Source organism: Octodon degus, unplaced genomic scaffold (genome assembly GCF_000260255.1).
Source record: "Octodon degus isolate 3935 unplaced genomic scaffold, OctDeg1.0 scaffold00087, whole genome shotgun sequence".
Taxonomy (NCBI): Eukaryota; Metazoa; Chordata; class Mammalia; order Rodentia; family Octodontidae; genus Octodon; species Octodon degus.
Genome location: NW_004524663.1, coordinates 9,544,704 through 9,571,440, shown reverse-complemented (window position 1 = coordinate 9,571,440; position 26,737 = coordinate 9,544,704). Strand labels below are relative to the sequence as shown.

At 41.0% G+C, this 26,737-nt stretch overlaps 1 protein-coding gene and 1 non-coding gene across 10 annotated transcripts in view; both read left to right on the top strand.

Moving 5' to 3' along the window:
* Glis3 (GLIS family zinc finger 3) overlaps positions 1-26,737 on the top strand; it is a 445,783-nt gene that overhangs the window by 293,316 nt on the left and 125,730 nt on the right. The gene's annotated exons all lie outside the window — the stretch shown is intronic.
* Positions 20,824-20,986, top strand: LOC111818336. The gene has a single exon (XR_002822357.1). It is a non-coding gene; the product is annotated as a U1 spliceosomal RNA (small nuclear RNA).

The following is a 26,737-nucleotide window of genomic DNA, read 5'->3' as shown; positions in this document are numbered from 1 at the left end:
ATCAGTGAACTTGAAAAGTAAGGGTCGGTTCAGGTCATGTGCACTGTTGGCTGTCACGGGTGTCCAAACACAGCAAAATCATGCAAGAAGACCTCAGCAACTCCAGTGCTACATAGGTCCATCAGATTTGAATTAAAACAGCCTGACAAGCTGCTGGTCTACTCTGGATGGAGAAGAGAGATGTAGGTTCTGGCTAGAGAGAAAATATCCAAGCTCCGCCACTTAGATACGGTGTGAGTGAGAGCCTTTTGGTATATTACTTCTTAACGACTTCCTATCGGGAGCTTTTTCATCATTTGGGGTGTTATGCTGGTGTAACAGTCTACTGCCTAGCATGTACAAGGCCCTCCCTGCCCCCCTTTAGTGCCCAGCACACATGTGCATGTGCACACCCAATATCGCTTTATTTAGTGTCTGTCACAAAGCCGTTAAGACACAGGGTTGTGTATTAATTTCTTGAATCAGCAGACCCCTTTTATGAAGCCATATTATATAGGGCACTGTGTTAGAAGCCAGCAGGAAGGAGCCAGCTACTTCAAAGATTGGCCAGTCCAGTTAGACACTAGCAGGCCTTTCTTCACAGTTCAGCTTCTCCAGTGACCCCTCACTCCTCAGCAGTGAGCTCCTGCTCTCCATTCTGGAGCTGCCGTCATTGTCACCGGTATGCTGTATGGTGTACTGACCTGTTTGGTTGTTGTGCTGAGTGATACATGGAGGAAAGAGTGAGGACACAAAGGGAAGGCTCAAGGAGGTCCTGGGAGGCTTCCTGGCCGAGACACACAGGAGGCACACACAGGATAAGTCCCTGCCCTCAAGTGACACTGCCTGAAAAGCGGCAGTGCTGGTACAGAGCAATGTCGTGGCACTGAATATGGTCTTTGGTTTCTATCTGAAGCATAGGCTAGTTAGTATGACTACAAAAGTCATACTTTTGACTACAAAAGTCAGTATGAAAATTGAATAAAAAGAGCTTCAGTCATATTCACAGGGAGTCAGCACAGTCCTGTTTACGTCCTTGAGGAGAAGGTTAGAACAGAGTGACTTGTAGGGATTGGGTCGGAGAACACCAGTGCAGAGGAACGGAGAAAGATGACGCTGTAGGTTTCCATGATGCTGTGAAAATGACAGTAGCAGATTTAGGTTATTTTGTGAGAATTTCATCCGGGAGTGATGTGTCTAAAAAACACTTTCCATTCTCAGACATTAAAATAGAGGTTTCATATGTATAAAACCTTTTTCTAAAACTGTAGATACTTTGACCTAGATGTTCCAACTCTGAGAATTTACTGTAAATTCTCGGTTTGACAATAATCAAACTGTGTGTATATATAGTATATATTATATCTATATATTAATATGTATTATATATAATTGAAAATTAATTTAAAAATATCTAAACACCCAACAAGGTGAACTTAAGAAACTTATGGATTATTCATAGAGTGAAATATTCTGTATTTATTAACAATGGAAATATAATGACAACCTTTGCCAGACTCATACCCTGTAAGAAAATGGTGAGACTTTTGGCCTCAATTCTTTACTCTGAAGTTACCTTCTGCTCTCCAGTGTTGTAGGCTGAGTAGTGTTCACAGTTGCGTGTGAACTCCAGAGAGTGTCCCCCTTCCTTCCCATGGGAGTCCTTCCTCCCTCTACTCGCAGCTTTTCATGAGAAAGCCCCAGATGTCAGAACTCCACTGAGACCTCTATTTGTCTCGAAAGTTTAGACCAGAAGAGAGTGCACCCAGCGGCGTCCATTGGTCTTTTGCTGTCGTGAAATATTACGTTCTACCCTCACAAATAAAAGTTAACGGCATTTCACTGCTGCGTGGTGTGAAATTAGACCTCCTTACCAGCTGGATGCAACAGCCTGGTGTAGAAATGGTGATGACTGTTAGTGTTCGTGGTTCAATTCAATTAAGAATATTTTTTTTCTCCTCTTTGGTGAAAGGGGTAGTCAAGATGAATGCCTTGCAAACTTCTGAAATATGTACTTGTATAAAGGAACTATTAAAGTAGAGTAACATCTCTATGATCTTTGAACTAAGCCGTCATTCTGCCATTATTGATGTAGCTGCTTTAAGCCGTCTAATTAAAATCGGAGTGACAGATTTGTTATTGAAAATCTGAAACCCAGCTCACATCCTGTACAGCACATCAGAGCAGGGTATATATCTGCTGTTTTGATGGCCTCTCAAAATTACTAAGCTGTGCCGGGTGCCAAAAGGAATTCAATAAATCTTTTCTTTTCTTACCAAGCAGCTCTCATTAGTCTTTTTAATAATAGCACTAGTGGATATCAACTTCAATTCTCCAAAATAAATTAAGTGTGTCCATTAGGCTTGTAATTATAGCATTAGATGTGAGTTTATTCTGGTACAAAGAGATGGCAAGCCTGATAGAGCCGAGCGCTCTCTCCGTCCTCATGTTTGAAACATCACTGGTGTGTGATGTGGGGCCTCTAATGTGGCTGGGGAGGGAGCTGTGAGGTTTTCTGTCATCTGAACTGACAGTATCTCTCCCCTTTGGAGTTGTAAGCATACGGTATCAAGTGGTGTGAATTCTACAGACTCCAAGCGAAAGCTGGTCACTGACTAGCGGCCCTCAGTTCAGAGCCTGCTAAACAAACTGCACAAACCTCCGAGTAGAAGAACACGACAGAAGGCTGCATTATCTGAAAGTTTAGCTATTTTTTTTTTAACTAGCAGGAGCCATCTGTCATGGTTATTCTGATTTGAGGACTAAATTGAATGGAAGGCATTGCTGAGCAATTAAACAAGTTCTCTCAAAATATTTTCATACCTTTCCATCTTGTCAGAAACTCTTCCCCCAAAGATGTCATCTGATTTTGGTTTTGTTCTTTGTTTGGTTATTGTTTTTCTGGAAAGTTTCTGTCCTCTGGGCTGCAGAGAAACCTTGTTATTTCTCTTTTATGAAAGAATGGGGTGAAATACAAGTAAATAGGTGTGCGGTATTTGAAGTTTATTCTGGACTTCTGGCTCGGGTAAGCTTATAGTGTTACACACTTTCCTGGGAGCGGTATTCTGAATTAGCCTATAAGAGATTTCTGTAGAGGTTGTCAGAGGGAACATCCAAGCCAAGTCCCTTCTCTTCCCATGCTTAGAGAGGAGGAGGGGAATCACTGAGTAGAAAGAACAGGCCACAGGGCAGAAGACAGAATTTTATCGCAAGAATCTGCCATCGCTCCCCTGTCATTCCAGTTATTTTTCCACTTTCTCTTCCAATTTGGAAGGAAAGTTTCCATGATTTCCTGTGTCATGAATGGTCATAGATTTTGGAGGCTAGCTTCTTGGGCTAGTATAGACATAAAGTTCAAAACGATGTTTATCTCTTTTAAATATGTAAGGCAGGTAACCTTCTGACTTCATTATTAAAAGACAAAAAAGAAAAAAAACCAAACAAGAAATCCAGTCCCCCCTCCCCTAAATTCATGTGCTGCCATGAAGGAAACTGGGTGTCATTTCTCTTTAAATAGTACAAAACATATGGGGGCAGGATTGCATTTGTCACAGATTGTCAAAATATTTTTTTAAAAAACCCCAAATCTTCCAGGGACGGTTCCAAATGTGCCTCATTTCCCTGAACAGTGAGCAGCACGACCTTTACATTAGTGGATGTATTTATAAATACACATATGGCCTGCCAGGACCGGATTGGCGGCTGATCTCCTAGGACGGTAACAGAATTATGCTGTTCACCTACACAGAATTAGGTTGTTTTTTTCAACTGATTTACCTTAGCAGTTTTGCTTGCATTTCCTTAATAGAGCTGTTTTATTGACACATACAGTTTTTTTAAATGAGGATTGTGGAAGTGGAAAGAGGTTTTAATGTCTTATTTCCTGTGGGGCCTCTCTATGGTGGTAGTTGGCTTTTGCTTTTCCCCCTGGTGAATCTGAGAGAATGTCAAGCTGGACATCAGCAGTGCCAGAGGAAAGAGCTGAATGTGTCGCTTGAGTAAAGTACAGTGAAACCTTAAGGGCAAATCAATAGTGTGTTGAAGGTATTGTGTTTGAGAGGGTTAGAAAACAAGCTTTCGCTAAGGAGATGCCATGCAAATGCAGAAACAGAATGAAGTGCCCTTCCCAGAGGTGGGCGAGGGTATTCCAAAAAGTCAAAGCTTCCTTGACGGAGCAGTAAGGGCTTTCCTGAACAATACTCCAGATGCTCTTAGTAGGCTCATTCATATCACTTGGGGAAGTGGTTTTAAACCTTTACAACTCTTAACACCTTCTTTTGATAAGCATACACGGAGCTTCCTGCCTAGCTTTTGACATGAAAGGACATTTTCCCTCTTTAAGACAATGAAATTGCCTGAGCTCACTGCAGACTTTAGCAAGAGAGTTCATTTCTTTTTCAGCTTCACAGGCACAGTGAAATGTGTAAATAGAGACCTTAATTCCCCCTCAGCTGCAATCCATAGTCTTTAACACTTCCTAGGTGGAAGAAACACACCAATGCTGTTCTTTTGACTTGTTACGGTTACATTACAAATTTCACCAGTACTCTTTCAGCCTTTGCGAGCCATTGGGTTTTCCCAGGATACAAGCGGTGTTGACTGACTTAGAGAAAAACAGCAGAAGCCACATGTTTTTGTCTGTAGGATAGTTTTCTGTCCCCACTGCCTGATTTAATTTCATTACAATTACTAAGAAATGGAAATTGCAGATGGAGCAAAGATTAAAGAATTTACCATTTCATCGAATGTGTGGGCCAGATAATCTAACAGCTTCTGTGGAGCAGTCACGATCATCCCACTATTCACTGCACCAGAGGAAGAAGGTTCTGGATCTTAATTAGTAAAGAAGAAAAAAGATGAAGTTAAACCATAACCGCTTTGTATTCATCTCATTTGTTGATTGCAGTAGAAACCATTCACTAATTTATTGACTCCCAGTTCCTGACCTGCTGTTGTATGTAATTCATAAAATTTCATGTTGAGAAAGAGAAAAAAAAAAAGGTGTAAATCCAAAACTCTTTACTCTGTTTTCATGTATGGAAGGGAAGGTCTTGAAGAGCTTTACACATCTCACTTGTAAAATAAAGTAGAAAGGAGTGAGAATTTGTACCATATGTCCACTTATTTTTCACACTTACAGGAACCATTAGTGATTGGAGCTCATGAATTGTTGATTTTTATGAGATTTTCGTTTCCTTTTAAGAAATAGAACATAGGTCTAGAAGGCCTAGGAGATAGGTTACTATATTTTAAAAAAACAAACAGCAACATACTTAGCTTTCAGCAGCGAAGTTAAATATATAAATTTTAAAACATAAAATTTGAAAACTAATATTTTCCTCTTGTTAACTGTGTAGTAGTATGAAGTGGGGTGTGTGTGTGTGTGTGTGTGTGTGTGTGTGTGTTTGTACTTAGTACAGAGTCTCACTACAACAGCTCAGACTCATAGTGATCCTCCTGTTTTCAGCCTCCCAAGTGCTAGGATTACAGGTGCAGGCCACCACGCCCAGTCTCAATGGAACCCTGGTCCCTGCACCTATCTAAGTAGTCACTTCAGTCCCCTGAGCTATCTGGCTGGCCCATTGTGGTGTATATTTTTTAAACTCTTCCACCATGATTCTCATTTTAGGGTTAGCATGCTCAGTAAAAGCAGGTAAATTATTTGATGAAGAATTTGCCCTTACCTAGAGAGAGTGATGTCTGGAAGTTAATTTGCATTCATATCTGACAGCATTTTCCTTTAGTGTAAGAAACCAGATCCAAGGTTGGATCTGTGGTCTCTGTTACAATGGGACTGATCATCCCAAGAGGACCAACCATGCAGTTTAGGGGCGTGGTTTTAGGTCACAGAATGCTAGTTTGAAGGCTGACATGAGCCACCTCAGCAGTCAATTAATGGTGACATATAACAAGGCCCAATAAAAATCGGAACACCAAAGCTCAAGTGGCCTTCCCTGATTGAAACTTTTCTCTCAGTATTGCCACCTATCAGTCTGGGTAGAGTCACATGTTCTGAGGAGCACAGATGCATTTGCCTTTGGCAACTGATCAGACTGCATCTTATTTTTTATTTATTTATTTATTTATTTATTTATTTATTTATTTATTTATATTTTAGGGAAGGGTCTGCAGCGTGTTCAGGGTCTTACTACTAGATCAGACTTGTAGTGATTCTTCTGTTTACAACCTCCCGAGTGCTGGGATTACAGGCATGTGCCATTACGTCCAGTCTCAATTGCCTTCTCAGCTTGCGTGGGGGGCTGGGCCGGCACGGCAGGCCTGAGATCGAACTGAGCCTGCTTGTAGGCGCTTTAATCCGCTGAGCTATTTGGCCGGCCCTCTTCCTCTTGACTAATTTTAAAGTGTCGCTTTCTGTAATTGACCATAACCATGAATTTAATAATTTCAATGGGTTCTTGGGGTCCTTCTAGAACAAATCATCATACCTGATAGTATTTGCATGCGCACGCACGCACACACACACACACACACACACACACACACGTGTGGTGTCAGAGTTGTGGAGAACTGGGTCATGAAGTTTGGGAAGAGTTGCTACAATGCAGAGATCAAAACCTCATTTTCTCTAGGTGATTTCTTCTCTCTTAAATCATTTCTGGTAGAAGTTGGGACATAAGCAAATATATACATATACTTACAAATAAAGATATAAACTAAGCACATAGATGGAATTTTCTAATAACACTCTGATCTCAAGCCCTAAAGCTTTCCTCCCTACCACATTTCGTACTACTTGACAAGGAGGAGGGCCTAAATATAGTTGCTCTGAGGAACAACTCATAATAATGTATGTATTAGCTGACAAAAAAGCCTTTGCTGAAGAAACCAGATAGAGGGTGGATGTTGACAGGCACCAAATACTAAGTGAGAGGTTTATCCTTCAGTTGGGAAGCTCCTGTCTAGGACATCTTCAACAGTAACTTGTGACCTGAACCAACTAAGATGCACTCCAGAGTTGAGCAGGGATGCCATGCTACCAACTTCCCATCTCCCCAGCCCTCCACCTTCCCCCTGGTCAGAAGAGCCAGAAGTGACCAGTAACCAGAGTGCAGAATGAAGTGAGGGAGGTTCAAAAGGCTTATTAATGGGATAAAGAATTGGGGCATATTGTCATATGCACAAATTTCACCCTGAGACAGAGAATAGTCTCAAAACAGTGTATGGGTGATGGATGGGTAAGAGTCATATCGCTAATGTCATCTTTCCAAAATCAGGCACTACTCCAACTAGAATTTCTTTGTTTTATAGATAGTTTAGAAGTTCAGTGTTATTTTTTTCCCCATTTTTGTTGCATCAGGGATGAAACCCAGGACCGCACACATGCCAGAAACACATCAACACTGATCTATAGCCCTATCCCAGTGCAGTGTTCTGAGGACTAGCATCCATTTATGTGGTATTTTAGCCTAGACACTACTAGAGTTGATGTTTGTCCTAAAACATCTGAGCAGAAACTTCTTGTGCCAGAGAGGGTGTGAATCTATCTACCTGTTTTCCAGTGTCTTGTTGTTATTGCAACCCCAGTTCTGCCTGCAGTGGCCACTGCTGGCCTGACTAAGAAGGATGGGATAGGAGCCAGATCCTTTCTGTCCAACTTGAGGAGGGTAACAAAACAGGCCAGCATCCTAAAATATGATAGGACTTTATGCTGGGCTCATTTGTTGCTTGAATACAAGACAATCTTTTTCAGAGAGTGATTATTATAGGCGTAAGTGTTAATATATCATGCAGCACAGTAATGATGTGCTGGTCAGATAGCTGTGTGCCTGTCATGCTATGTGTGTGCCATAGGGTCCTTTATTTTGCTGAGACCCGGATTTGCATCCTGGAGGCTGTGGTGCCAGCAAAGCTCTGGCACATCTTTGGCATCTGTGCTTCCATAGTACAGTGTGGCTCTTTTCATGCCCATTTTTCTTTCTTCTGAGATACCTGTTACTGCTTTCCACAAATAGTTTAGAATTTTTTCATTTCCCAACAGTGTCATTTTTAGGTAAGTGATAAATACATAGAAATGAGTAATGACTATTTTTTGTTTATTTTATTTTATTTATTTTTGAGACAGGGCCTCAATACATAGTGCAGGCTAGTCTTGAACTGACTATGTAGGTGAGGGTAGCCTCAAACTTGCATGCCATCTACCTCAGCCTTATAAGTGCTGCCCTATAATGCCTGGCTGTTCTGTTTTAAGGCTGGGACAGTTTTACCTTGTATGGTCTAAGTTGTTTTGTGCATGTGACACCATTAAAGCACTTAGTAGTTTGAGTTTCACCTCAGGCTCCTGATGTGTGACATCAGGAAGGAAGTGGTTAGTGTCTTTCTGTAGACAGGAAGGATCAGGAATAAGCTCCCAATAGTCTTCTCCTGTGAGAGGTGTAACGTGGCTACCATGGCATGGCTTGCCCTTTGGTAGGGGCGGGAGCTATGAGATTCCTCTCTTCCCTCTTCTTTCTCTCTTCCAGAAGACTAAGATCATGTATAAGGGTAAATACATCCCAGGTTGTACCTCTGAACCTACTTCATATCTACTTCAAACTACTTGACTTGAGGAATCCCTAACCGCCTAACCTTTTCTTTTCCAATGCTAGCTTCTCACTGAGGCGTTTACTTAGTAAACAATAGTTTAGAAGTGGCTTTCCTTAGAGACTTGTGCATAATATCAAAGTGGTCTTAGTTCCTGCTTCCACAGATAATCTTGCCTCACCCCCCTACAAAACAGGATTTTCAACCTCAGCACAGTCCTGGGTTGATAGTGATAGTGGTGCTGTTTGGGGAGAGCTGGCCTAGGAACGAGGATGTCTAGGAGGATCCTTGACCTGCACCTGCTAGGTGATGGTAGTATCCTACACTCAAACTCACTAGTGACAACTGAATGTCTTCAGACATTGATAAATGATTTCCTAGAGGCAGAATCATTTACTCCTGGTTGAGCATCCTTGCTCCCATATGAAACAGATGCTTTATTTCTAAATTTTCCAAGAAGGTGACGACAGCAAACTTTTAGGTCAATAAAACCAAATGATGTATTTGTTTCCCCAAATTGAATAGAAAAAAATTACATCTTGTACTCTGCGTCCCGTAATCACTAGTTCTCCATTAAAAAAGAATCGAAATGATTTATATTCTCGTAGTAGAAAGACTAAGATTAAGTTACTTGGTGTTCTTTCACCACTACGATATTAACTGTTTTAATTCCAAAGCTTTACCAGCATCGATGAAACACCAAGGGAATTGTTTGCACTCCTCTTTCGGAAATATCAGAGCTTAACTGGAAGGATCTGTGCCAGGTATTTGGGGGTTCTGTGTATGTACAACTCTGTAAACCACCCTTAGTAGTTTTCCAGTTATACTGTGAGCAAGATTTTTCCATGTAAGGAAAGACAAAAGGTAAAACTAAATCACTCACTACACAGTGACTGGCAGCACACGATACTCATTTACAATACAAAAGGACTGTCCAGGTCTGAGTGGAGTATTTTATCACAGGTAGCATTTATCAGATAAGGTACAGACTTGTTCCAAAATGCAGAATAACAGAATCTGTTTAAAGCCCCTCATCCAACTTCCTTCCCTGAGAATGTGCTCTAATAATGCCTTTAAAAAAAAATTTTTTTTACTCAATATCTGGACAACGGTGCTCGATTCCTTAACCTCCCAGGCATTGGGTGATTCTGAAAGCAATCGTTTGGAGCTTCTAGTAAAATGGACATGAAACTCAAAAGCAAGGAACCCAAGTTATTTTGGTTCACTCAAACCTAACAAGCCAAGTCCTTCCATCATACTGTTTTGTTGGGGAGGCAAGAGCACCAGAAGAATCCAAGGGCTGTCCTGGGTTTTTGCAGGCCCCAACACAGCTAAAGCTGTCATTTGTGTAAACAACAATCAAGTCATAATCCTGAGATTTCTGCTTTAATGGAATTGATCCTGATGGCCTTCTGTTAGTTTTGACCCAGTTAAATGTCCGTGCATCTGATGTGTTCAAGATCAGGACAAGATCGCTGAGGTGGAAACACTGAGCACTTGCTAATCCTTGGTCCAAGCCCCTTCTTTCTTGGAGGTGTCTCCTGCCAGGTGTAGGGAGTACAGCCCAAGGTCTGCTCCCCTTTGAACTTGTGCATTTCTAATCTGAATGTGAATTCTAAGCAGCCTTTTATTCAGAGAAAGAATAATAGGCTGAAAAAGAGATTGATATTTCAGCCTTCTGAGTCTTTCCTTTGTGCTGACAAATTAATCATCTGTTTTACCTTTTTTGAACAGCAAGGTTCATTGTTCTGTGTGCCAGGTCGTATGCATTTCATTACTCTACACCTTGGTGACAAAGGAAAGTTAGGGGTAAAAACGAACCCAGAGATGAGTCAAGCCTTTGGCTTTAGTTCTGTGACTCAAACATGGACAAGTCGTTGGTCTTGACAGTGGTTCCTGTGACACAGTGGAAAAGGCAGCTAGCTATGTTGATAGAGCCTAACACATTTTTCTAGGGGATGTTTTGCCTTTGGATTCCACAGAGTCATATTTAAATTTGCTCACTCGCTCATATTTAAATTTTACCCAGACAGCCCAGTCTAAGCCCCAGTGGATTGAATAACTGCCTAAATACACCAGATGTATTCGGCAATGTTGCCTTTCTGCCCTGGAGTTAAAGATTGACTTTCTTTTTAGGAATAATGGTAAAATATTCTTGTTCCTTGATCTACAGTGGTTGTGTGAGTCTGGTCAGCTCTCAGTAATTAACTGGGTCATACGATACCATGTTTGTGCTTCTCTGGATGTAATACTTAAAAGATTTATTTTAAAAAGAATAATAAACCAGCAAACATGAAAAAACCTTATAAAGGAGAAAGAAACCTTGTCTGCGGAAAAAAGTTAGAACAACAGAACCTTAGTGAGCTTTAAAATACCACTTGTGTTGTTTAATTGAACATCTTTGCAAATATACTTCTATTAGCCATTTTTATAGGCAGTCTGTCACACAAATATGTAATTTATACCTGTGCATATAGCTATCATTTTATTTTGTGAAATTGAGAATGCTGCCTCATACTTTAAATTATATTTTTGCCTTACTGGTAAATTTTGCTTAATTAGACCACAGTGAGTTTTGATATAACACTGTTGGGTCACATCTGTTCAGCACAGGAATCTAAACATTTAGTGTATCGTACTTCTCCCTTTGGTTAGAATAAGTTTGAAGCCAATAAAAGTAAGATGTTATTCTCACTAGCATTCTGTTCCTGCTACAGGACAGAATTGTATTGCCAAGGTCCTCCCGATGCGCTAGGAGCAGTGGATTTGAAATCCAATTCCAGAAACTCTTAAACTGTACGAGTGATCACAAGAATCTAAATCCTATTTTAGTCCTCAAGTTTGGGAAACCATAAGAATTTAACTTTTTGGTGAGGAAATAGGGATAAGGAATTTAATCTTAGTTAATGGAAAATATAATTACAGTTTTTAAAAATACATTTTATGTTTTTTTTTTTTCCAAACAACCAAGCACTGTTTGCTCACCGCACTACACAATGTGTTTTGTACACTTTGGGTCCCTTTACACTCCCTCTAAAATAGTGCTAAGAATTCAATGTTTATCATTCCACCAATTTTTGTGGATATAGAAACATACAGACTCATAGGTGATTTTTTTCCTGTAAAACTGGCATACTATTCATATTTCTCATCACACTGCTTTTCTCTTTTAGCGATCAGATGGGGACTTCTTTGAGGTCAGCTCACGGAGCTTTCCCACGTTGTTAATGGCGGCATCACAGTCTGAAATACTGATGCATTATAATCAAGGATGCAGGCGTGTTTCCTGCATTTCTGCTCCATAATAAATGAGGCCATAAGTATGCTGGCATAGTGATTTTTATGTACTAATATTGATGTTTCAATAGAATGGAAAATTGTTAAAGAAAAATAAATTTAAAAAGTGATTGTCAAGGGCACACAGCAGCTGACAGCTGCCCAAGTGCTGGTACACACCCCTCCTGATCTTCTTTATTAAATGCCCAAGAAGAATGGCACATCTTCTATCAGTCAGTAACTGATTGAGGAGTCCTCCAAGTGTCACTTTTTGTGCAAAGCAAATTAGAGTTTGTCTGTGGTTGTGGATAGGCACATGGATTAGCTGTAAATGGATAGAAGAACTCTCATTAGGATGATGAAGATGATCAAAAACTGCATCATTGTGAGAGTCGCACACCTCTCAGTAAATTTACTAAAACTCATTACCTTTCACTTTTAAGTAGGAAATTTCATGCTGTGTAAGTTACACCTTTGTAAAAGTGGTTAAAGAGGTAAAATTTTAAGGCAGTTTATGTAGCATCTTTTTATATCATCAATTAACATCATCTGAGAATGAGCTTTGCTTCACTAAAGTCAATCTCAGCCCACTAACACCTGTTTGATTTATTACAGTCTTAGAATTCTTGGAATTGGCTCAATAAATATTTTCTGCATGTAATTTTATAAGGTGTTTTGTTCCTGCTGATTGCAGTAGTCATTTCCCAGCATGCCTTCCAAGGAAACCATGACTCTAGCAGATGTGATGAATTTTATCAATCCTATACAACCACTCATACGCATGTTGGACACTTAGAATGTGTCAGGTGATACTTTAGCCATTGAGAATGTATCAGTGTTCAAGAAACATGAAGGAAGATATCTCCTTAGAGCTGATCTTCTAAAGTCTAAGAAAGGAGATGCGATCAATCTTTCATGTTTTGAACCTAGAGTTACGGTTGAAATACAATGCTGATTTATAAGGGGTGGGTTGAAATCCTGTTTTTCTACTAAGACTAGGTGATACTGATGTTACTGGTACAAACACCCCACTTGGCTCTGTATGAACAAATCCTATGTGGAGTAAAAGATGTAATGCGAAGCCATGAGCCGGTGGAGTGTAGCAGTGGCAAGGTTGAAGCTTATTGCATTATAATAATCATGGTTATTATAGGGTTCTGTTATATTTCATATCCTTTGTACTTCTGAATTCCCTCCACTTTCTGAGGTCCAAAAAAATCAGTACAGATTGAGAGAGGAGGCTTTTGATTATCAACTGGTACCTTGGCAGCCGAGAGCTGCATGACCTGCTGCAAAGACTGGGAACACAGCTATTCTCTGAAATAGCATCTTGGGCTGCCCCTCCACTGGCCATTCTTTCCATCCATGCGTTAGAAAGTTAAGGCAGGTTAAATTTTTGTACAGATTTTATAAACTATTCTCTGGTCTCTTGATGGTAAATACTCAAAGATTCAAAGATGAACCAGTGGATTATAACAGTAGTATTAGTAAAGACATTGGGCAAAAGGAAACCAGTAATTTTTGCATGCTTACTGTGTGCATTATAGAGCCCTTAGAAGTTTATTATTTTCATTTTTAAAAAATTTATTAATTTTAATGAGAAAGAAATAGCAATGAGATAGTTTCAAAACGGGTTAGTAGGACAGTTACAATAATTAATACATTGCATGTCGTTGTCTTTGTAGTAGTTATTCGGAGTACAAGATGCAGACATGATCTCTTATCTAAACAATATTAGTAACAAATCTTTCTTCTCATTGAACTAAGAGAAAGTAGCTGTACTGTTTTCATTTTCAATCCTCAAAAATGCAACTATAACTTAGTATTTTATGTTCTGCTGAGTGTTAAAATGTTTACAATATCACACATTTAAGGCTAGCAGAACTAGTATTAAAATAGAAGTATTTTTATTTGACCTCAAAGAAGCAGTAAGACCCACACCTGCTGGATACTTCTTAGTTTGGGACTCTTTTTTCCTTAAGATGCCCTTCACTATGTACAACTTTTGAAATTGAAGAATCATAGTTTCCTTTAAAAAAAGATCACCACCATGTCCTCTTACTGCTGAAACTCTGAAAATATAAGGACCTTGACATTGTCTGTTATGAAACATTTCACCTGATAGATTTTATAAAGAAATATGTGGAAAGTTCAATCCCCAGTTCCACCAAAAAAAATAAAAGAAAGAAAGAAAAAGAAAAAGAAATATGTGGAAAAATTCTGTTTCTGTCTCTTATTTTCTTTACATATTTCAGCTTATTAAGAGGCAAAGTGCGTTCTAGACACAAGCAACTTGAGAAATATAAAGGCATCACCTGATGGAGAATAATTTATCCTTGTTATGTCTGATAATATTTTTTGGCTAGTCATCTTCAGAGCATTGGATTTAATTACATGTTGTAACTAATTAAAGAACAGAGAATGTGATTGAATTCCTAAGAAATTAGAGACAGAAAATTTCAGATAATAAAGTAGAATTCTCATCATATGTTCCTTGGGATGAGTGGGGGGGGGTCATTTCTTGACCTCTTGTCAAATGCAGTGCAAAGAAAATGTAATTAATGCAAGTGTGTTTTGTACTCCCAGTAAGAGATTTTTTTCATTGAAACATAACCTTTATGAGATGCTTCTGTTATTACTGGCTGTCAGATGAAAATTAAATGAGCTTGTTCTGAGGTTCAGATTTATCTTTCTGTCTACAAAAGGCTATGCGAGAAGCTGAGGAGATACATAGTATTTACTGATGATTCTCTAAATTAGTCTCATCAATCTGTGGTAAACGTAATACATCCTCTCCTTGAATTTAATACCTGGGCCAGCAGTAATACTTTGTCGCCCAGAATTCTTCCTGTGTCTGCTTGGAAAATACCCGCAGCTACCAGGAATTTCTAACCAGTTAGTATGCTGATGCAGTTGTTTCCTAAAACATGTGGTAGCCCGAAGCAGGTCAGTGTACCCTCACAGATTGGAGAAGCCTCAGTGTGCCGGTGGGATACTTTGCTCGGTTCATGGGGCAATCAGATACAGAAATGAAACAAAAACTGTCTTAAAACCAGTCACCAGTCCAATTATGTAAGTAGAGGATGACGAAATATTTTTTGGTTAATTTCATAAGATAATAAGAATGACTGGTTGAAATGACACTTGCCTCAGGAAGAATCTGATCCAGGACACTCAATACGCAAACAAACACCCTGCCTAAGTGATGCTTACGGTACACTGTGAAGTGGTTAACAGACACGGAAGCCTCTCCCAGGCATTATCTTCACAGGATTTGTCTTTCTTTTTTTTTTAATTTATTTTTTCAATTTTTATTTATTTATTTATTTGTGTGTGTGTGTGTGTGTGTGTGTGTGTGTGGCCAGCTCAGCCCACTAGGGGGCGGGGCTGGCTGGCATGTGGTGCTGGGGGATTGAACTGTGGTCCCTGTGCTTTGCTAAACTTGTTCTAAGTAGGTGCTTTAGACCACTGAGCCATCTCACCAACCCCAGGATTTGTCTTTCTGTCCTGGCAACCACTGTCCTGGATTGTCTGAGTGCACCCTGACTCCGCCCCAACCTCACCGTAAGATTTTCAGTCAGGGTTGGTGAAGACACCTGTCCATCCCTTTAGCTGAATTTCTAGAGTTGAGCAATACAGCAGACATTAACTCTTCATTACCTTTCTTGTTTGTGGTTGGTAAACTTAAGACCAAGGCAGAAGCATGCATTATTCAGCAGTTAATGTTTCTCCTGTGTCTCACTTACTTTTCTCTCATTGCTGGGACAAAATACCCAACATCCAAAGTGAAGGAAGGAAAGGTTTATTTAGCTCACAGTTAGTGGATGTTTCACTCCATGCTCGGCTGGCTCCAAGGCAGAGCAGCACATGGCAGAGAGCAGCAGCTCATGGAAGACATCAAAACAGCAAGAACAAAAGGGAGGAGTAACAGCAACAATGGCAGCAGAGAGCAAGTCTTTCTCCCTTATGTTGCATTCAGGCAATCCTCCCCAGGCTGGGTATAGCACTCACACCCATAATTCCAGTAGCACTTATTCCCATAATCCCAGGAACACTTACACCCATAATCCCAGCACTGTATCATGAATTAATCACAAACATTAGAAGCCTGCCCGAGTGAATGAATGATGTTTGGGGGGAACACCTAGACACAAACCATAACATCCTGTCTGATCTTGGTATTAAAAGATGGGTCCCCATTAGCCCAGGGTTGACTTGGACTCTAGCTGAGTCACTGAGGATTTGGAGATTGGTCTATACTTGGCTAAGCACTAGAAAGTTTTCAATTTCATGTGATAACTCAGGCTGGGGTGGGATACGGAACGAAGAGGCCTATCTCTTGCGGCACAGCGATGTTAGGGAGTGGTCCTCGCCTCAGTGCTCCTGCACATTCTTGTTGACAGCATTATTCAGAGCTCCAGAAGTGCAGGGGATGTGTGAACATGTTGAATTAATGAAACACAAAGTCAGATATTTCAGAACCTGAAAAAGGGTTCAATTCCAGAAATGAGCAAAGGTTTGAGAAGAGCCTTATTTGTGTGTGTGTGTGTGTGTGTGTGTGTGTGTGTGTGTGTGTGTGGTTTATTCATCCTTCATAGACACAAAAATAAATCTTTCAAAGAACATGAATATTTGAGGCTCTTGGCAACACACAATCTCTGGCAACTTCTCTCTTATTTATATCATGTAATTATACTTGCCTTTATGTGAGTGTCCTTTTCATTATTGAGTCTAACATGGTCTTTTGTCAAATTCCAGTTATCGATTAGCACTGGTAACTCTGAAATGTGGCTTTTTATACATCAATAAATCTCTTTTCCCCCTTCTGAAATCGTAGCAGAACTCATTGGACATTTGGGGGAGAAAACAACTTAAAATTCACATGCAGATTTTGGCTGCCAATTCAGGACTTTGTTACTCTGCGATTTGCCAAGATTTTCGCTTACTTCTCGCTGAAAGTGCCGGGCTTGGGGGTGGGGGATCCCGGTTGCCAGAGTGAAAATGGAGTGACATCATTAGAATTCAGCTGAATCTGACTCCCATGAAATTCTGGCTTTTGCATTCCTCCTTTTTTTTTTTTTTTTTTTTTAATTTCCCCATCTCTGCTGCTCTTCAATTCATCCTGTAATCTCAGATGAGAAGCTGACAAAACACTGCTCAGAGGCATGACATCACTGACCAACTATGAGATTTGTTTGAGTAAATATAATAAACAACCAAAGACTTGGCCTTTTTTCAAGAGATTTAATCCTTTCTCTAGTTGCGGATATACAGTGCTAATTTTCATTGGGAGAACTTTGCCCCCTTGAGTAGGACAGAATGAACATTGCTGGGGAAGAACCTTGCCAGTCCTAAGCATCAGATATTTATAGCTTCTTTTTATTATGCAAGCGAATTGTCCTTGTCTAATCTCTAGTGCCACCAGAATACTTAGTTGCACCCAATGTCAGTTCCTAATCACGTCAGGAAGTCAAGAAAGAAAGGTCTTTGATAAATGCTATTTTCTTTTTTCTGTGTTTGTATCAAGATGCCTTGAGATCGTAATTACTGTTTTATTTGGAAAACAGTTTCATTAGTTCCTGTGTTAAGTAACAGTCTCAAGCCCAAAGGAGTTGGTGGAACTTTTAGCGGTGTCTTATCAGCAGTCGCCAAAGTGCCCCTCAGTTCTTTTGCAGTTAGTCGGCCTGTTCCCACCCTTGTCTGCTTGGGCTGGGATGCAGGCTCGCACTCCCTGAGGCTGCCAACTCCAGCACATGGTGAGGAGCCGCTCTCAATATGGGAGAGTCTGCAAAGTACAGTTTCAGAATGGGTGCCGTTTCCTCACAGCGAGTTTCCTTCTTCCCATTGAATGTTGGCAGCCTTAATTTTGGAATGTTTTTGCATTTACAATCAAGAAACTTTCAAAAGATGTTATTCTGACTGGCTTATTAAGGACCCAAGATTTATGGCACATTTAATTCTACCTGACTTCCATTGGGTGACTGCATAGGGAGCACATGCAGTGTGTTCAGATTTTGTCATAGCTGGAGAAGAGCATACTTTTTATCACATATCAGATTCAAGCATTTATTCATTCTACTTGCTTATTTATTTTTGCAACACCAAAATGATTAGCACATGGGCTTTGTGACTTATGCCACTTGTGGGGTGACGTTTCCACATCTTCGCGGTTAGGAGGCCGGGAGAAGGCACACAACTAGAGCACTGTGGCTCTGAGGAGCTGTTTACTTTCTTGTAAAGCAGAAACCTATTTAGGGTGATCCTTATGCTGCTGTGGGAGCAGTGAGGGTCAGCAGTTGTGGTGACAGATTAGTTTTGACAAGCTTAATGACCCCAAAGAGGAAAGTCTGTGGCTCTGATAGTGACTGGGTAATAATTGGTAAGCTCAGCCAAGTGGGGAATGTGTTAGAATTCCCCACTCCTCTGTGGCAGGCCAATTACACCATTCAGCAAAGGAGTGGAAGGTTGCCACAGCTTCTTTAGCCTTACAAAAGCATCAGCAGGCTGTATTTCAATCAATTGAATTTGGTTTGGCGGGGACATTAGGACATTTAAAGAAACAACTGAATCTTTCAAAGTATGTTCCTAGGAAAAACTTGGGCAAAGAGCAAAAGGAGAATGTTTGTAAGGCACCGGTGGACAGTGTTGACCTCACTATTGGCAAATTCTCTTTGTGTATCAGGGGCTACTTTTCCTTCATCTGCCCAGGGTGGCAGGCCCTGTGGCCAAGTGTGGACTTACTAGAGTGCCTGAAAAATAAATAATTACTAGTTATCAGTCCACAGAAAACAACATTTTCACTAGCTTATTCAACAAAAATTTCACTGTGAACCTACTTTGCGCCAGGACCATTCTTAGTGCCAAGAAATAAAATGAACAAAGAGAAGACTCCTGCCTGCATGACAAATGTGTTCTAGTGGATGGGAATTTCATAGACAAGTCATAAATCAGGTGGTGGCAAGCCTTCCAGGAGAGATAACTGGGACATGGGGCAGTGTTTGCTTGGGCTGCCATAACACAGATTATGTGACATAAGTGATAAAAGTTTAATGTCTCTCAGTTCTGGAGATTATAAGTCTGAAATCAGGGTATCAGCAGGGGTGGTCCCTTGTGAAGACCAAGGGAAGGCTCTGTTCTAGATTTCTCTCCTTGATTTGTGGATGCTTGTTTTCATCTATTTACACAGTGTTCTTCACGTATTTTCAGGTCATCTTCACTTCGGGTGTCTCTAGCATGACCTAGTGTCCTCTTCTTAAAGCAACACCGACACATTACATGAAAGTTTTCCCTAATGCCAGAGAGACTATTGCTAAATACAGTCACTGAGAAGTACTTCCACCTATGAATTTAAATAAATACAAATAAACTACTGAAGACGGTGCCTTTTTAAAATCTCATAATAGCAGTTAGACTGCCTAAGAAAAGGCCTTCAGAGAAGTGTTGGAAGAAGAAACTGTCTCCAGAAAAGTTCCAGGCAGGACGTTGGGGAAAAGGCCCTGGGATGGGAAGGGCTTTCTGCTAAAAGTAGGGTAGCTGGAGTGCTGGAAGGGAAGGGAAGGGAACGGATTACATCAGAGATAAGCAAGCCAGATCCCTTGGGCTTTGTTAGCCAGCTGAGATTAACCTTGGTGCTTTTTTTTTTCCTTAATTTTATTGAGAAACAAAGAACAATGAGACAGATTCAAATCAAAATGGTAGGACAGTTCCAATAGTTAACACACTGCATACTGCCTTCCTAGAGGTTATTTGTTGTACAAGATGCAGACATGATATCCTATTTACAAACACTATTAGAACAAATCCCTCTGTTCATTGAACTAAGAAAATGTAGCTATATATCTATCCTAACCATTTTGAATACACAGATACAAAATGGACATTCATCTGTATCCCCTTTTTTAATTTAGTTCCATCATTTAAATATTATAGGTGTGTGAACTCAGCAAAATATTCCAAAATAGTCCAGTAGTCCATAATAGTATTGGGTCTTCTGCTTGACTGGCAGCATCAGAAGTTGTTGACCTGAGTCCCCTACAGCTCAACATAATACCATGGCTTTACTTCTTATACTTCGTTTTTATACTTTTCTGCTGGATGGATAAGACCAAGATAAAGCAAGACCTATATAACAAGAATTGTAGTTTTTGTATCTGATAAGGTCAGTGAAATCCCCTCAGGATTTATCCTGAGATCCTGTACCTCAGATTGTAGATCCTTTGTCAGTGTCAGCCATGTGGATGAGTCATGGCCATTGCTTGGCCAATTTGCTCTCTGTGACAGCCTGAGAGAATGTTTTCTCTCCATGTGACTCTCCTTGGGCACACTCTGCCTAAGTTTTATTCTGAGTACAGAACTGTCCTCCTTTCCATGTGGACAATGTTTCAAAACCCTGGTTAGTGCCTGAAATGGCAGGTAGCACCTAACCCTACACATACTATACTTTTTCCTGTGACATAGAGAACTTTCACCTTTCCACTTTAAGAAAATGCTCTATAACTTTTTGTTGGCATTTTCAAGTTGTCAGCATCACTTTTGAGCTGTGCAATCAGAATTAAGTTAAAAAAAAAGGGGGGGGGGGGTCACTGGAACACAAGAACTGCAGCACCAGGATGGTGGGCCCAGCAACTGTAGCACAGCCTAAGTGGCTTAAAGGCAAGCAATGTTCATAGCACAAGTGTGCGGAGGAGAGGAGCGATTTATGCCCTAGAGAGTGGAGTGGGGCTGAGAGAGACCCATCACCAGAATGACAGGTAGTTTAAGATATAGGCAGATTTTTTTTCTTTTCTTTTTTATGTATTTGGTACAAGGTCTCAACACAGCTCAGACTCATAGTAATCTTCCTGTTTTCAGCCTCCCCAGCACTGGGATTACAGTTGTGCATCACCACACCTGGACTTGGTGGCCGGCTCAGCATTCCGGGGGGTGGGGCCAGCACGGCATGTGGTACCCGGGATGGAACCCCAGTCCCTGTTCTTGCCTCAGCAGGCACTTAGTCCACTGAGCTATCTTGTTGGCCCTGATGTAGGCATACTTACTGGCAGGGGACATACCATGATCAAGAAAGTGGTTTTCCCAGGGCGAGGCTTACCCTTTGCACTCTGTATGTGCTGCCCCCTGTGATGTCCCCAAATGTGGGAAGGTGAACTGCATAATTTGTGGTAGTAGAGGACTGTGTTTCCTCTTTTCCTTGGGGAAAAAAAAAGATGTAGGGATTATTTTTGGAATTTGTCATTTCACTTGTTTTGGATCACAGTAACAAACTATGGGAGGTAATATCTCAGATGAGGGAGGACCACTGTACTATTCGAAGCCAGTGGAACTCTTTCTGGTTCTAGTTTACATTTTAAAGCAGCCATAGGTTGAGTGGCTTATAAAGGACGGAAGCGTATTTCCCACAGCTCTAGAGGCAGATCAAGGCACCTGGAGAGGAGCTGCTTCCTCAAGGTGCCTCTTGCCTGTCTCCTCACCTGGCAGAGAGAGGCAGCTATGTAGCTGCCTGAGAGCTCTTAAGGCACTAATTCCATTCCATGATCTACTGTATTAACTCATCAAATGTCCCACATCCTAACACCATATCACCGTGAGGGTTAGGGCTACCACATGTGAATTTGGAAGGACCACAGGAAAGCGGTGTATCAAGTGCAGTGTGGGCTACCCTGAAGTCTCCACTGCAGCCTAACCCAGCTCTCTCACCCCGGGCTTCCCCTGTGCTTCACCACAAGGGCATGTGGCTCCTCTACACCTTCCTCCCTTAGCACACTGTTTTTTGCATGCCTTCTACACTTGCCTGTTACTTCTTTTGCCCGGATTTCCTTGAGCGCCTATTTACACATGGAACTCCTAGTCATTCTCCGACACCTCCCTGACCCTTAAAAGTTACTTTCTTTGCTACTGTCCACATTTGTAGACTTTTGTGCTTTTTATTGTGTGAAGTTGTATTGAATTTCTTTAGTGACATGCCTGCTTTGCCAAGTACTGCATGAGATTACTGAGGACAAGAACTGTATCTCATTCATCTTCTGAGATCCAGCCCCCAAAGCCCAACACATGTTTATTAAATGAATGACTAAATGAAGTATAAGATTAGGCACAACACTTGAGGATTCTATTAAGAACTCAAGGGATAGAGTAGAGATGATGAGGAACTTTTAGACACATCAGTTGGAGTCCAATCCTAGCTCGCATTGCTTCTGTCCTTTGTTGCTTAACTTCTTTGAGCCTCCATTCCTTCATTAATAAAATTAGCCTAATGATTCATTCATGAGCCCTAAAAGACTAATTTAGGCAACTGTTGTGAATGCACCTGACCCTTCAACCTGGTGCATTCTAGATACTCATTAAAATGGTATTTTCTTTCTCTTGACCTCATTTTGAAAGCCATATTGTTATTATACATGGAGAGCAAAGCGCATGAAGATTCATGAAAACCTTGAATTGACCGGTTGTTCATTTCAGGGTTTGGTAGTTGTCTGTGGCAGACATTTACCCTTGACATATGCTTCTAGAGAGCTTAGAGAATGGAAGATCGAGGGGGGGGTTGCAACATTCTGGGAGAAGGGGGGGCTTGGATGACGGGAAGAGTCACGGCTTTCCACTTACCAGTCACTCTTCATAAAGACCTTGAAGCATGTAACCTTTGCTACCGCAGAATTCCCGCAGTGAAAAATTCTGACTCATTAACCACGATAATCCCATTATTCGAGACCTGATTCCCCGTTCCCAAGGAGCTGCCCATTTGGTATCATGGGTAGTTGGGGCAGAACATAGTGCACATTCTTGCAATATCTACTGTGTCTTTGTGTGAACCTGAGTATGTGCTGTAAATGCTTAATTTTTAAGATGGGGTGGGATGGGGAAACTTTCAAAAGCTTTCCTTTTCTGATCTGAGCCAGACTGAATGGACTTACAGAACCTCCACCGAGAAGTCTGTTGTGCTGAGAGTTCTTGGTGTGTTTTTCCAAAGTCATGGAATAAGTATGTGCCGAATGGCAAAGTTTTAAAACATGACTTCTGTTTAAAAATCACGTCTGTAGTGTTGCCTGTGTGACAAAGATCCAGTTTTCGGTGTCATTACTGCCCTGGTGGTATACTTCAGGGCTGCTCGATGATAAGGCCCATGGTCTGTCGGTCGCAGGTCTGTAATATGCAAATTCCATTTTGCTACACAGAATCTGTGTCTCTGACCCCCTTCACAGAGTCACCCTGCCTATTCCTCACTACCTCCATAGCAACTTTCAAAATCTTCTTTTAAGTGTGCTAATTATAAAGGTGAAAGCAAAGGCATTAATTGGCTAGGCAGCCAAAGCGGAGAAGTGTTATTTAATCCAAATACATTGATTACTGCATAAACAAGAACAGGTTTGATGTGTAGGCAGTGTAAAGCACTCTCTGAAAGGGCTTCCAACCCACTGCTTGATGATTATTTTATCCTGTTTTTCCATTCAAGACCCCTAGGCCACACCTTCAAAGAAGGAACAGATAGATAGATATGGCACCCCTTGGAGACCCTCTTCCCCTTCCACTGCTCAGTGGGAGTCGTGGGGCTTAGAGGCCTAGTGAAGATTTTTCAGGTTTTAGCTCCAACTGCTATACCATGCTGTGAGTTCCAGGGCAAGTTCTCAAGGATGGAGTTCTTAGAAGACTTACCAGGCAAGATGCAGGCGCATAATCAGCTTGTGGCTGCAAGTGTAGATTGTTCTTGTCATTGATGTGCCTGACAGCTGAAGCCCAGTCTGCCCTTCAGAGGGAGTTCTCACCATTTCAGTGAAGTTGTACAAGAAAAAGACAGATAAAGACTAAATATGCAAAGTCCTTAAAGCCTGGTCTGCTCCCGCACTCTCTCTCTCCCCCCTCTTCCCCTCTCCCTCTCTCTCCCTGTCTCCCCCCTCACTCTGTAGCTCTCTCATTCTCTGGCTGTCTCACTCTCTCTCACTCCCTCGCTCACTAGCTCTCTGTTAAAGGTGTTTTTTTTTTTTTTTGGTGGAACCAGGCATTGAACTCAGGCCCTTGCGCTTGCCAGGGAAGCACTTATTTCACTGAGCCATCTCCCTAGCCCCTCACTAGCTCTCTGTTGCTCTTATACTCTCTTGTACAAGACTTTCTGTAAAGGGATTATTACTGTTTGGGAATTTTTCAAAGTTGGCTTAGGGAAGAAGTTTCTTGAGTAGTGAAATGAAAAAAAAATACAACTGACTCATAGGTCAAAGGAAGAGAGTAAACAAAGCAACACACCTCCTGTAATGTCTTTGGTTCACCCTACAGCTAAGAGTTAGATTGAGTATAAGTTACTGAAGAATGGACCTAGAGTTAGTGGTGTGTCTGAGTCCTTCAACTTCTGGGAAAGAGGTTTATGTGACAGCCCAAGTATATTCTGGTTGAAGGTTGGGCCTCCATAAAATTAAACAAAAACATCAAAGCCTGGTCCATGGTGATCTGAAGGCTTCTGTCCAGGATATTTCTGTTCTTTTGGATCCCATCTATAGTCTCAAGCCCACGGTGCTTGCTTGTAACATTTTAATAGCCAGCTTGGATTTTTGGCAGGCTTTTGTTTGGTTTATTTTTCTCTAAGCTGGAGACTTAAGGAATTGAAATTTGAGAGCATTAACTGTGTCTTGGAACTTGGAATTGAAAAAGCTATTGGAGGTGGGTTTTTGTGTTTTTTTGTTCTTTTTTTTTTTTCAACGGGTGCATTGAAGAATGAAGTTTAACTTTTAAAAATGACCATCGGGCAACATAATCACAGCTATTTTTTTTTTCATGAACAATGGAATGAGGTAGTTTGACCAGAGTTGAAGACAAATCTTCCTCATCTTCTTTTTCTTGTTGTTGTTCATTGTCTTCCCTGCCTTCCTCCTCCTTCTCCTCTCTTCACCCCTTCTCTTCCACTTCCTCCTCTTCTCCTGCTCCTCCTTCTGCCTCTCCCCCTTCTTCTCCCTTCCTGCTTTCCTAAATCTAGAGAAACTGTAGTAGAAAATTTTTATGGGGGAGATACAGTAGTAGGATCTTAATCATTTGCATTCTTCATGCACACTATTTTGTTCTGTCTTTCCCACACCTGCCGGTAGAGGGGAACTTTTCTTTGATGATTATTATGACGCCCTTCTGCCCCTTGATTCTATCTCTGTGCTCAGACTGTTGCCTCCCCAAATACATTAGAAGGGTATCTGAAGAACTCCATATATTTACAGCAACCAGGTGAACAGTCTCTCATTAAGCATAATTTATCAGGTTTTTTTTTTCTTCATACGGCTTTTGAATCCTCAAATTCTGGGAGAGAAAAATCTGAATCTGACACATTGGTACTTTTTATGGTTAACTCTTACCAACCCTATTTAGATAAGAAGGAGGCATCTTGGATTATTTCTTGTTCTTTAATTCAGTGCCAATCCTACCCACTCCTCATCAACCCCCTTTCATTGGCAAGATGCTTTCATGTTTGTAAATATCTCTTTGAGCTTCATGTACAATAGCCTCTTTTGAAGCAGGCTATTGTGAGTGGCAGAAATTTCTCCTGAGGTATGAGGACAGCTCCATCCTGCCTTCCAGGGACTTCAAGGCCTAGGGGTTTTATTTCTCTAAACAGACAACAGAATTTGTGTGTGGCTACATTAAAAAGCCTTGGCCAAACTATCTCTGCTTTTCCTTTAAGCGCAAAATGAACTTCAAATTTTAATTTAAAGCCTGAAAGTCTCAGGAATGGCAGAGCACCTGGTGTCCTCAAGGGAGTGATGGTTGAGGGTGGAAAAACTTTGGCTGTCACCCTCCCTGACTCTCACCCCACGAGGCCAAGGTTGTGAGGCATCGCCCCAGCTAACAGCTGTTCCTGGGCCACCTTCTTGTGGCACAGCTGCCTTACCCAGCCTGTTCCCTGGCCTCTGCAGGTCCTGAATACTCTTGCTTTCACTGAACTTCTGCTCACCGGGTAGGTTTTGTTTTTGTAGGATATTTTTCTTTTATGAGCTTTCATGTCTGTTTTATTTACTTCTATCTGCAGGCTTATTCCATGTGCACCATTGTCTGAATTGTCATGAATTTTGGACTTAATTCCAGATCGGCAAAGGCATGTTTTCAGCTGAACAAACCAAGTGAACAAAAAAGCATCAGCCCCTTTTTCCTTTATTCTCATCACTCATCCCAGCAGGGAGGATGGGCGAAGAATGCATCCTCTAGATCCTGAAAGAATTTGTAATATTTGTCGTTTTTCCATAAGATACAGAGCTTAATCCTTGCTTTAGACATTTTCTTTTTTCTTTTTTTTTTTCTAAATGAACAGGCCTAATTGGAAAAAGCTGAGAGAGCTAAGCAGAAAAGAATAGAAAACATTTACTGAGCTTGGAAGTGCATATTGAATGCTGCAGGAAATTTGCATATGGATTACTTGGTGAAAAAAATAGAAATATTCTCAGCCCATTAGTTACTGTGATGGACTCCCACTGACTAAAATCCAAGTGCTTTTGCCTTGTTTTCTCCAACTGTTCTTTTTTGTCATTTTTCTTCAACCACAGAGCAGCTATTCCTGTTCTGTACTTTGTATGAAGGAAAAGACAAAATGAGGAACGTATCTGTGCCTAGAAAGTGCGCGGGCTACCTCCGATCTAATGCATCAGTGTTGCTAAGAATGTACCCTTCTTGCTAAGAACCTTTTCACGTCATCAGAGAGCTTCTAAATCGAAGCTTCCAAATCATATTTTCAGTTCTAAACATGTGACAACCCAGCGTCTTTCCTTTCTGTTGCCTCAGTTTCTCTGTATGGAGGATGGAGAATACCGCTCACCAGCATTAATAAAGGTGGGAGATGGAGTCAATGAAGGAAAAAGGAAATTGAGTCCTTAGAATATGAGATCCTACAGAAATTCAAAGCGTAATTAAGGTAGGGAGAACAGATTAGTGTTAAATATATGTGTGAAACACATTTTACATTTCCTTCCAACAAAGGCTGAAT